Below are 12,474 nucleotides of genomic sequence, written 5' to 3'. Positions count from 1 at the left end.
CTCCTGAAAATCCACGATACGCAGGATGATTCCCAGACCCAAGTGGCACCACTGACAAGTCGGACTGGTATGATAGTACAAAGTGGCTCCTGCAATCTGCCATCCAGAGGCGGGGCAGCTGAGTTTTTTTTCCAGGGAAAAGGGCCATTGTATGTGTTTGGGGACCTGTGTCTGGGAGTGGCCGGCTGGCTCCTGAAAATCCACGATACGCAGAATGGTTCCCAGATGAAAGGTGGCACCAGTGCCAAGTCGGGCTGGTTTGATAGAGGCAAGTGGCTCCTGCAATCTGCCAGCCAGAAGATGGGCAGGTCAGTTTTACTTCCAGGGAAAAGGGCCGTAGTGTGTGTTTGGGGGCCTGTGGCTGGGAGTGGCCGGCTGGCTCCTGAAAATCCACGATACGCAGGATGGTTCCCAGATGAAAACTGGCAACAGTGCCGAGTCGGGCTGGTTTGATAGAGCCAAGTGGCTCCTGTAATCTGCCAGCCAGAAGCAGGGCGGGTGAGTTTTGTTTGCCAGGGAAAATGGCCGTGGTTTGTGTTCGGGGGCCTGTGGCTGGGAGTGGCCAGCTGGCTCCTGAAAATCCACGCTGCGCAGGATGGTTCCCAGATGAAAGGTGGCACAAGTGCCAAGTCGGGCTGGTTTGATAGAGGCAAGTGGCTCCTGCAATCTGCCAGCCAGAAGCGGGGCAGCTGAGTTTTTTTTCCAGGGAAAAGGGCCGTTGTATGTGTTCGGGTGCCTGTGGCTGGAAGTGGCCGGCTGGCTCCTGAAAATCCACGATACGCCGGATGATTCCCAGACCCAAGTGGCACCATTGACAAATCGGACTCGTATGACAGTACAAAGTGGCTCCTGCAATCTACCATCCAGAAGCGGGGCAGCTGAGTTTTTTTTTCCAGGGAAAAGGGCCGTTGTATGTGTTTGGGGGCCTGTGGCTGGGAGTGGCCGGCTGGCTCCTGAAAATCCACGATACGCAGGATGATTCCCAGACCCAAGTGGCACCACTGACAAGTCGGACTGGTATGATAGTACAAAGTGGCTCCTGCAATCTGCCAGCCAGAAGCGGGGCACCTGAGTTTTGTTTCCAGGGAAAAGGGCCGTGGTTTGTGTTCGGGGGCTTGTGGCTGGGAGTGGCCGGCTGGCTCCTGAAAATCCACGCCGCGCAGGATGGTTCCCAGACCCAAGGGGGCACGAGTGCCAAGTCGGGCTGGTTTGATAGAGGCAAGTGGCTCCTGCAATCTGCCAGCCAGAAGCGGGGCGGGTGAGTTTTGTTTGCCAGGGAAGAGGGCCGTGGTTTGTGTTTGGGGGCCTGTGGCTGGGAGTGGCCGGCTGGCTCCTGAAAATCCACGATACGCAGGATGGTTCCCAGAGGAAAGGTGGCACCATTGACAAATCGGACTCGTATGACAGTAGAAAGTGGCTCCTGCAATCTACCATCCAGAAGCGGGGCAGCTGAGTTTTTTTTTCAAGGGAAAAGGGCCGTTGTAGGTGTTTGGGGGCCTGTGGCTGGGAGTGGCCGGCTGGCTCCTGAAAATCCACGATACGCAGGATGATTCCCAGACCCAAGTGGCACCACTGACAAGTCGGACTGGTATGATAGTACAAAGTGGCTCCTGCAATCTGCCATCCAGAGGCGGGGCAGCTGAGTTTTTTTTCCAGGGAAAAGGGCCATTGTATGTGTTTGGGGACCTGTGTCTGGGAGTGGCCGGCTGGCTCCTGAAAATCCACGATACGCAGAATGGTTCCCAGATGAAAGGTGGCACCAGTGCCAAGTCGGGCTGGTTTGATAGAGGCAAGTGGCTCCTGTAATCTGCCATCCAGAAGATGGGCAGGTCAGTTTTACTTCCAGGGAAAAGGGCCGTAGTGTGTGTTTGGGGGCCTGTGGCTGGGAGTGGCCGGCTGGCTCCTGAAAATCCACGATACGCAGGATGGTTCCCAGATGAAAACTGGCAACAGTGCCGAGTCGGGCTGGTTTGATAGAGCCAAGTGGCTCCTGTAATCTGCCAGCCAGAAGCAGGGCGGGTGAGTTTTGTTTGCCAGGGAAAATGGCCGTGGTTTGTGTTCGGGGGCCTGTGGCTGGGAGTGGCCAGCTGGCTCCTGAAAATCCACGCTGCGCAGGATGGTTCCCACATGAAAGGTGGCACAAGTGCCAAGTCGGGCTGGTTTGATCGAGGCAAGTGGCTCCTGCAATCTGCCAGCCAGAAGCGGGGCAGCTGAGTTTTTTTTCCAGGGAAAAGGGCCGTTGTATGTGTTCGGGTGCCTGTGGCTGGAAGTGGCCGGCTGGCTCCTGAAAATCCACGATACGCCGGATGATTCCCAGACCCAAGTGGCACCATTGACAAATCGGACTCGTATGATAGTACAAAGTGGCTCCTGCAATCTACCATCCAGAAGCGGGGCAGCTGAGTTTTTTTTTCCAGGGAAAAGGGCCGTTGTATGTGTTTGGGGGCCTGTGGCTGGTGTTGTGGTGTGTGGCAATGTCCGGTTTTAAACTTCCGGAGCCCTTCCCATGTGTACCTATCCCTTCTCCCTTCCCCCTCACCCCTTGCTGAGTGTGCCCTGTCAATCAGGCTAACATACCAGCAAGGCGTCGTGTGATTCGTCGATTTCAAAGGATGCTCCTCAGGCCTGGGGGTCATTGGCCTGTCTAAGTGTCATCCTCCCTTGAGACCCTGCCCCCTTCACCTGGTTGGTAACTCACCTGTCCCCTCCCCTTCCCCTGTCCCCGAGCTTATAAAATGTGAATAAGACCATGCAGCTTTATTCTGTTATCAGCAGTAGCCCAGTGCAGACATATCTGTGCTCATGGAATAAACGTCTGGCTACCTTCTAGCAGAATCCGCTCCCTTCTTTTCTTCACCATCGCCAGAAGCTCTCCCCTGAGGAGAACGGAGTCCTGTCTTGTGCCCCGCTGCACTCTGCCGCCAGCCAAGGTATCTTTGAGGTATAACACCGCAGAGCTGCCTATGGCCCAGCAGCGAAGGTCAGAATTGGCCTAGGCACCATCTAACTGGTTATATTGGGATACATATTCCAATATATTGGCGTCCCTGGGTGGGCTCGACCCTGAGCCGGAAAACGGACTCGCAGTTCCTCAGAGAAGCTTCTGGCAGCCGTGCATCCAGCTGAAAGGAGCCTGGCTTCAAGACTCCCAGCTAGAGACTTTGGGAATACTCCCAGAAAAAGTTTCGTGGACTGTTCGGCGCCTTTGGAAAGCCCTGCTTCATTGTGGTGAACAGATTTTCCAGAGGAAGAAAAGGGCAGCCTCTCTTGCACCCAGAGAGAGGTCCTTTTCCGGTGGAGACCTGCCTGCCTGTACCCAGCCTACAGCTTCCATTTCACGTGAGTATCTCTGCTTTCGGTAGAGCAGAAGCTCAAAAACAGACTCTGCCGCGAGTTCTGTTCCTTTTTGCCTTTGCATTTTGGCTGCGCAGCCCCACAGACAAGAATTCATAGCGTTCTAGTGTTAGCTTTCCTGCTGCGTGTTTCACTGTTTTTTAGAATTCGCGCCGGAGCGGGATCGCTCTCTGCCCTTCCCCCCCCGGCTCAGCAGCGTGTTCAGACACGTGTTAGGAGATTTTCTTTCTCTTTCTCTTTGCGGGAGAGGGGGGGGCTCTCTTTCCACGTGGCCGGGGGACCTGCGGGGGTCGGGAGTGCTCTGCACACGCGGCGGCGGGGGGGGGGGGCGTCCCGGTTTCGGCTGCCACGTGGAGTAGTTGCTGTCTCTGCTCCGCGGGAGTGGCTGCTGCATTCCACCGCGGGGGAGGCTTTGTTTCTGCCTCGGCTCGGCAGGGCGTGTCCCAGCTCCCTGTTGCTGCTGCCCGGGAATTTTAAAAGCAGTATATACAGCTGCATTGTGAAGCTTTTGTATGCTCGTTATCGCTTTCTATCTGTGGTTTTTTTTAGAAATTGGTAGCTGATTTTAGCTTTGTTTTTGGTCAGGCGGGATTAAGTACTTTGCTTTTTAACATGGGTTCCAAACTTAGCATTGTACAAAGGGGAGTGTATTATCATATTGTTAGCATTTTAATCAAGAGTAATGTGAAATTCTCTAAAGGAAAATTGAAACAGTTTATAAGATGGCTTTTTCTGCAGTTCCCAAACATTTCCCCTGAAGAAATCCACAATATTCAATTCTGGGATAAAGTTGGGAATGAATTGATAACCTTAGGACAATCTGGCAAATTACCCTCAGCTAAATTTGTGTTCTGGAGTTTGCAAATTCGAACAGCATTGCTCAAACAAAAGGAAATGGAGAAAAAGCCAAATGTAAAGCCATGTGCCTCTGCTCTCCCTGTTCCTCCCTCTCCCTCTAAAACCCCTAAACCTCTTTCCCCAAAAAAATCCCGAGCACGTGTTAGTTTTTCGGAGAGCAGTGATGTCCAAAATGGCCCCCAGTCCCTAGGGGGTCCACAAGATGGTGGGTGCCACGTGGCATCTTCCCAAACCTGGTCTTCTTCTTCCCAAAATCCTCTTAAACATCCCAAAATTCCTGCCCCATCCCCCTCTCCTCCTGTTCCTCGTGACACCTTCCCCCCTCCCCCCGCCTTTCCTGCAGTACCCTCAGCTCCGCCCCTCTACTCCTCCCAGGGGGCGGTTGCTGACGTGATGTCACCAGGTGACCCCGCCCCCTGTTCCCACGGTATCCCCGCCCCCTGCCAGCCCCTTGACCCCGCCCCTTGTTCCCACGGTTTCCCCGCCCCTTGCCGGCTCCCTTTCCCCGCCCCCTACCCGGGTTCCCACGGTGGGGACACACCCACTGCCTGTCCCCAAACCTGTAGCTGTGATCCCAATGCTTCTGATTCAAGGGATACAGAGCAGGGGACAGCAGACCCAATGCACGGTGCCATGTTGTCGCTAGCTCCTGTTACGTTTCAGCCTGCAGCTCAAGCTGGAGCAGCCCCAACTGCTAATTGGAGTTCTTTTGGACGACAATTGATTAAAGAGATCTGTAAATCTCATAAAGAATATGGTGCACACAGTCCATATTTCCGTGGCCTTTTAAATTCTGAATTAAGTAGAACTGTTGTGGTTCCACATGATTTAAAACAAATTTTTTCATGTCTCATGACATCCACGGAATTCAAATTATGGGAATCAGCATTGAAACAACTGCTAAAAGAGGCTCTCCCAAGCTTACAGGCTGATCCAAACACAGCAAAAGACAACAATGGTAACCCCATTACCCTTGACCACCTCTGTGGTGAGGGTCAATGGTCTTCTCCCTCAGTCCAAGCTGCTGCAATTCCTGCAGAAACACTCGAGAAAGTAAAGGAAGCAGCTGAAAAGGCATTCTTTTCCCTCCAACCTGAGGGGCCTTTTGAGCCCTATAGTAAAATCAAACAACTACCATCAGAGCCTTTTGTGAAATTTGTAGAAAGGCTAACTAGAGCCATTGAAATACAAGTTAAAAAGGAAAATGCAAGGGAAGCAATTTTAGAAGAAATAGCGTTTACAAATGCAAATGAACAGTGTCGAGCAGCAATCCTGAGCCTTCCTATGGAACCTTCCCCTACATTAAAAGATATGCTTCTAGTCTGTAACAGGAAAGTGCCTCTGATGAGTGTTGCTGAAGACACCAGACCAAGGCTGCTGCCAAGACCACCTCAGCGTGTTGCGGTTGCCAGCCCTGCACCTTCTCTTTCAGCACAGCAGTACCCTGGGCAGCAGCGGAGACCGGCAATGGTTGAGCCCACTAAACCATGCCTGCTTTGTAATAAGCTAGGACACTGGAGTAACCAGTGCCCCCTGAAAAGGGAATTTGATGAATTTAAAAATAGCAGGGGAGGAGAACTGCAAGCCCTCCCTGGGGGTCAACAACAAAAAAACGAAGAATAAAGCGCCAGCCTGCCAGGCGTGCAGACATAAAAGGAGCAGGCCAAGAGAATAAGGGTAGCAAAACAAATCAAGCGCGCGATAATATTAATATTTGTGTAAGTGAAGCAGGTGCTTCAAAGACCAAGTCTGCTAGTCCACTGTTGAAGGTGAAACAAAATAACCTTTGTTATGATTTAAGTAATTCTGTATTAACCGCATCTTCTGTCAATGAGCCTTACAGGTTGCAGCTGACAGAGTCACTCCACCTGAAGGACACTGACTGGCATTTTGTCTCTGTAAATCCTGAACAGAAAGGTACTTGGAACCAAATTCGTTGTAAGTACATCATCACTGGGGACAAAAACACACCACAAGAGATCGAAATTGCTCCGGGACTGACAACATCAGATCCTAAGCAATTTGTTCTCAGCCTGCACTGTTTCCACCCACCCCTGTTTCTTCCCAAGGGACAAATTGTTGCTCAAGCTATCCCTGTGTCATCTTTACCTGAAAATGTCGATAAACAGGGGCCCACAGTCGCCCGGGTCCAAGTTATTGGGACAGATAAACCCAAATTGTGGTGCAATGTCAGTGGGGGTGGGGAGTCTAAACGCATTGAGATGCTTGTAGACACAGGTGCAGACTGCACAGTGATTCCAGTACAAGACTGGCCAGCTCACTGGCCTTTACAAAATGTTGCTGGTCACCTTCGAGGTGTAGGAGGTCTGCAATTGGCAAGGCAATCCAAAAGCATTATTCAATTCGAGGGTCCAAACGGACAATTGGCAAATATCCGTCCATTTGTGTTAGATTATTCAGAACCTTTGTTAGGGAGAGATTTAATGGCCCAGTGGGGTGTCACAATTAATATTCCAGACTCTCCACAGCATTTTTGTGCAGCAGTCATTAAACAACAGCGCCCCATCCAAAAACTTAAGTGGAAAACAGACGAACCAGTTGATGTGAAACAGTGGCCACTCAGTAAACAAAAAATAAAGGTGCTTGAAGAACTAGTAGAAGAGCAACTAAAAAAGGGCCACATTGTGGAGACCATGTCCCCATGGAACTCTCCAGTGTTTGTCATCCAAAAAGCTGACAAAAAGAGGTGGAGACTCCTCTGTGACCTCCGACAAATTAATAATGTAATTGAAGATATGGGTTCTCCCCAACCTGGTATGCCATCCCCAACAATGCTTCCTCAAGATTGGAAATTAGCTGTTATTGATATTAAAGATTGTTTTTTCCAAATCCCATTGCACCCTGATGATGCACCGCGTTTGGCATTCTCTGTCCCTTCTATCAATTCAGAAGCTCCTATGAAAAGGTACCATTGGACCGTTCTTCCTCAGGGCCTAAAGGTATCTCCAGCTATCTGCCAGTGGTATGTCTCTTCCCTGCTTTCCCCAGTTCGTGCAGCCGCAGAGAAGGCCATCATCTACCATTATATGGATGATATCCTTGTGTGTGCCCCCAATGATGATTTACTAACACATGCGCTTGACCTAACGATCGATGCATTGATTGTTGCAGGGTTCGAGCTCCAGGAACAGAAAATTCAAAAGATGCCACCTTGGAAGTATTTGGGCTTAGAAATTGGAAATAGGACCATTGTTCCTCAAAAACTAGAAATCAATCCAAGGATCAAGACCCTTGCGGATGTCCACAAGTTGTGTGGGTCTTTGAATTGGGTAAGACCATGGCTTGGTCTAACTAATGAAGACCTTGCCCCTCTTTTCAATTTACTGAAAGGGGGAGAGGACCCAGGTGCTCCTAGGTCTATTACCCCAGAGGCACGGAAAGCTCTAGAAAAGGTTCAGATTGCAATGTCCACAAGACAGGCCCACCGATGCCGGCCTGATCTGCCATTCAAATTTATCATCCTAGGTAAGTTGCCACACCTCCATGGAATTATTTTCCAGTGGGAGGAAAAACAAACACCTAAGGCAAAGGACACACCAAAAAAGGACCGGGACCAGAGGGACTCTCTCTTGATCATAGAATGGGTTTTCCTCAGTCACAAAAGGTCCAAGAGGCTGACAAAGCCTCAGGAGCTGATAGCAGAACTGATCCGGAAAGCAAGGACCCGGATCAGGGAGTTAGCAGGATGTGATTTTAAGTGCATTCACATTCCAGTTGAGTTAAAATCAGGTCAAAATACTATGAAAATACTGGAACAATTGTTTCAAGAAAATGAAGTGTTGCAGTTTGCTCTGGATTCCTACTCAGGACAATTTTCGGTAGCACGGCCCGCTTGCAAATTGTTTGAACAAGATGTTCAATTTACTTTAAAATTAAGAACTGCTCTAAGTAGGAGACCTTTAAAAAGGGCTCTAACTGTCTTTACAGATGCGTCCGGGAGGTCCCACAAGTCCGTTATAACTTGGAAGGATCCTCATACCCAGCAGTGGGAGACGGACATTGCTGAGGTGGAAGGTTCACCTCAGGTTGCTGAATTGGCTGCGGTTGTTAGGGCTTTTGAAAGGTTCTCAGAACCATTTAATCTGATTACAGACTCTGCATACGTGGCAGGAGTAGTATCCAGAGCAGATCAAGCAATACTGCAAGATGTATCTAACATTGCACTTTTTGAATTGCTCTCAAAACTGGTAAAGTTAGTCACTCACCGAGAGCAACCCTTTTATGTGATGCATGTCAGGTCACACACTGACTTGCCAGGGTTTATCGCTGAAGGCAACAGAAGGGCAGATGCTCTTGCTGCGCCTGCAGTGATGGCCACTCTCCCAAATGTTTTTGAACAGGCAAAAATCAGCCACCAGCTTTTCCACCAAAATGCACCTGGCCTGGTTCGCCAGTTTAACATCACTCGAGAACAGGCCAAAGCGATTGTGGCCACGTGCCCAAATTGCCAACAACATGCACTCCCTACAGTGAGTACGGGAGCAAACCCAAGGGGACTGAACAGTTGTGAACTGTGGCAAACAGATGTAACACACATACAGGCTTTTGGACGGCAGAAATATGTTCATGTTAGTGTAGATACCTTTTCTGGAGCGGTCTATGCTTCTGCCCACACAGGAGAGTCATCTATTGATGCTATTAAGCACCTCTTACAGGCCTTTTCTTTCATGGGCATCCCCAAGGAGCTGAAAACTGATAATGGGCCTGCTTATAAATCCAAGGAATTCGGGAGCTTCCTGCAGCAATGGGGAGTAGAGCACAAAACTGGCATCCCCTACTCCCCTACAGGTCAAGCCATTGTAGAAAGAACTCACCGTGATATTAAAGGGGTCCTGGACCAGCAACAACAGGTTCTGAAGGTAGAACCTCCCCACATTCGGTTATCCAGGGCACTATTCACAATCAATTTTCTGAATTGTTCTTTTGACAGCCTGAACCCACCCATCCTACGCCACTTTGGGGGGAACAGTCACAGGTTGATGAAAGAAAAACCTCCGGTTTTAGTAAAGGACCCTGAGACTTGGAAAATGGTGGGACCTTACAAATTGGTTACTTGGGGACGTGGATACGCCTGTGTGTCCACCCCCTCTGGTTTAAGGTGGGTTCCTTCCAAATGGGTAAAGCCCTATGTTCCCAAAGTCTCAGAGAAATCTGCAGAAGCGCCCCAGGTTGCTCACGCTGCCTGGAGAAGGAAACGTCGCACGCGTTCTCTAGAAGAAATTCCATTTAAGCCTCCTATCTGGAATAGTTTGTAATATATGTTTGTCTTAAGTTTCCTTTTACCGATTTAGATCCTGCTGTTCGTGTGCAGTCTTGAGACGCCATGAGACCGAGCCTGCTTCTCGTCCTACTTGCGATCATTTCTCCAGCGATCTCCTGGTTAGTCCCTCAGCCCAAAGCAAATGTATGGACCACTCTGGCCAGAGCCCTTGGACAAGATCACATTTGCCTCTCCACCGCGACAGCCTCGGACCCCCTGTCAACTTGCCTGGTGGGAGTTCCTTTTAAATCCTCAGAATTCCCGAATGAAATGTGGAGTGCTTTAAATGAAGTTAACTTACTCGCACCTTCCCCTGGCCGTTACCCTGCTGACAATCCTTTGCTGTTTTGGCAGGAGTGGGCGAGAAAGTTACCAGTGTCAAAAAGAGAGCCACAAGAGTTCCATCTCTTAGGCTCCATGAATGCAACCTTTTGCATTCACTTTAAATTCAATTCCCGCTTACCATATCATGAAGCTAAACCAAACACCTATCCTAACCCTAGCAACCCACTCTACACAGACAAGAACTGGTGTGAAAATTCAGTCCTAGTTATGCACTCATCTGGTGGTGATTACAAGCCTCGTGAACTCCCAAAAGGTGTGTTTTTAATATGTGGAGACAGAGCATGGGCAGGTCTCCCTCCTCGTCTGCTCGGAGGTCCGTGTACATTTGGCAAGCTGAGCCTGTTAACACCAAATCGAACAAACCTAATACATTGGCAAACTAAAAACAACACACATACATTGGCTATCAAAAAAAGAGACCTAAGGCAATTAGACCCTGACTGTAATTCAGAAATTGTTCACTGGTCCAGACTAAAGGCCACTGCAATTACAGTCTTTCTGCCGTGGATCTCGGCAGCAAAAACTATGGGAGAATTAGGCCGATTGGAATGTTGGGTTGCAAAACAGGCAAACCTCACTTCTACTGCCCTGAGTGACCTCTTATCAGATGAGGAAATTACCAGGCAAGCCACCATTCAAAATAGGGCAGCCATAGACTATCTGCTCCTTCTGCACAACCATCGCTGTGAAGAATTTGAAGGACTCTGCTGTCTCGACTTGTCATCGAAGGCAGAGAATGTCCATGCCACAATTGACAAGATGAAAACTATGGTGAACGACATCAAGAGAGAAACTGACGATTGGCTGAGTGGACTTTTCAATGGCTGGGGACTCTCGGGCTGGTTGGGATCTATTCTGAAAACTGTAATTTTAGTGCTGTTTATTTTAGTTGTAGTTATTGTAGTTTTTAGCATTGTTTTTGGAGTAATCAGACGCATGGTTCTCAAGTTAATCTCAAGCTCATCTCCCCCTCCTGAGGTCTACCATTTAGAAGCCCTCAGTGCTCCAGTGGATGACCTGGAAGCCTCAGTGGAAAACACTGACCCTCCTGTAGAAGAAGAACCGATTTACCAACCATGGTTTGGCAATCATTCTGCACCATAAACACAGTCCTCTTCTTTTTAAACAAAACTAGGGGGAGATGTTGTGGTGTGTGGCAATGTCCGGTTTTAAACTTCCGGAGCCCTTCCCATGTGTACCTATCCCTTCTCCCTTCCCCCTCACCCCTTGCTGAGTGTGCCCTGTCAATCAGGCTAACATACCAGCAAGGCGTCGTGTGATTCGTCGATTTCAAAGGATGCTCCTCAGGCCTGGGGGTCATTGGCCTGTCTAAGTGTCATCCTCCCTTGAGACCCTGCCCCCTTCACCTGGTTGGTAACTCACCTGTCCCCTCCCCTTCCCCTGTCCCCGAGCTTATAAAATGTGAATAAGACCATGCAGCTTTATTCTGTTATCAGCAGTAGCCCAGTGCAGACATATCTGTGCTCATGGAATAAACGTCTGGCTACCTTCTAGCAGAATCCGCTCCCTTCTTTTCTTCACCATCGCCAGAAGCTCTCCCCTGAGGAGAACGGAGTCCTGTCTTGTGCCCCGCTGCACTCTGCCGCCAGCCAAGGTATCTTTGAGGTATAACACCGCAGAGCTGCCAATGGCCCAGCAGCGAAGGTCAGAATTGGCCTAGGCACCATCTAACTGGTTATATTGGGATACATATTCCAATAGCTGGGAGTGGCCGGCTGGCTCCTGAAAATCCACGATACGCAGGATGATTCCCAGACCCAAGTGGCACCACTGACAAGTCAGACTGGTATGATAGTACAAAGTGGCTCCTGTAATCTGCCAGCCAGAAGCGGGGCACCTGAGTTTTGTTTCCAGGGAAAAGAGCCGTGGTTTGTGTTCGGGGGCTTGTGGCTGGGAGTGGCCGGCTGGCTCCTGAAAATCCACGCCGCGCAGGATGGTTCCCAGACCCAAGGGGGCACGAGTGCCAAGTCGGGCTGGTTTGATAGAGGCAAGTGGCTCCTGCAATCTGCCAGCCAGAAGCGGGGCGGGTGAGTTTTGTTTGCCAGGGAAGAGGGCCGTGGTTTGTGTTTGGGGGCCTGTGGCTGGGAGTGGCCGGCTGGCTCCTGAAAATCCACGATACGCAGGATCGTTCCCAGAGGAAAGGTGGCACCATTGACAAATCGGACTCGTATGACAGTAGAAAGTGGCTCCTGCAATCTACCATCCAGAAGCGGGGCAGCTGAGTTTTTTTTTCCAGGGAAAAGGGCCGTTGTATGTGTTTGGGGGCCTGTGGCTGGGAGTGGCCGGCTGGCTCCTGAAAATCCACGATACGCAGGATGATTCCCAGACCCAAGTGGCACCACTGACAAGTCGGACTGGTATGATAGTACAAAGTGGCTCCTGCAATCTGCCAGCCAGAAGCGGGGCACCTGAGTTTTGTTTCCAGGGAAAAGGGCCGTGGTTTGTGTTCGGGGGCTTGTGGCTGGGAGTGGCCGGCTGGCTCCTGAAAATCCACGCCGCGCAGGATGGTTCCCAGACCCAAGGGGGCACGAGTGCCAAGTCGGGCTGGTTTGATAGAGGCAAGTGGCTCCTGCAATCTGCCAGCCAGAAGCGGGGCGGGTGAGTTTTGTTTGCCA

The 12,474-nt window shown here is 50.3% G+C and overlaps 1 long non-coding RNA gene across 1 annotated transcript; it reads left to right on the top strand.

Moving 5' to 3' along the window:
- The first annotated feature begins 3,026 nt into the window (after window positions 1-3,026).
- On the top strand, window positions 3,027-10,465 carry LOC141726920 (uncharacterized). Its single transcript, XR_012577861.1, has 2 exons — window positions 3,027-3,339; window positions 9,525-10,465. It is a non-coding gene; the product is annotated as an uncharacterized LOC141726920 (long non-coding RNA).
- Window positions 10,466-12,474: the final 2,009 nt, after the last annotated feature.

This window comes from Zonotrichia albicollis, chromosome W (assembly GCF_047830755.1).
Source record: "Zonotrichia albicollis isolate bZonAlb1 chromosome W, bZonAlb1.hap1, whole genome shotgun sequence".
In the NCBI taxonomy this organism is placed as follows: Eukaryota; Metazoa; Chordata; class Aves; order Passeriformes; family Passerellidae; genus Zonotrichia; species Zonotrichia albicollis.
Note: the sequence above shows the minus strand (reverse complement) of the source record. Positions and strands in the feature narration are given on the sequence as shown.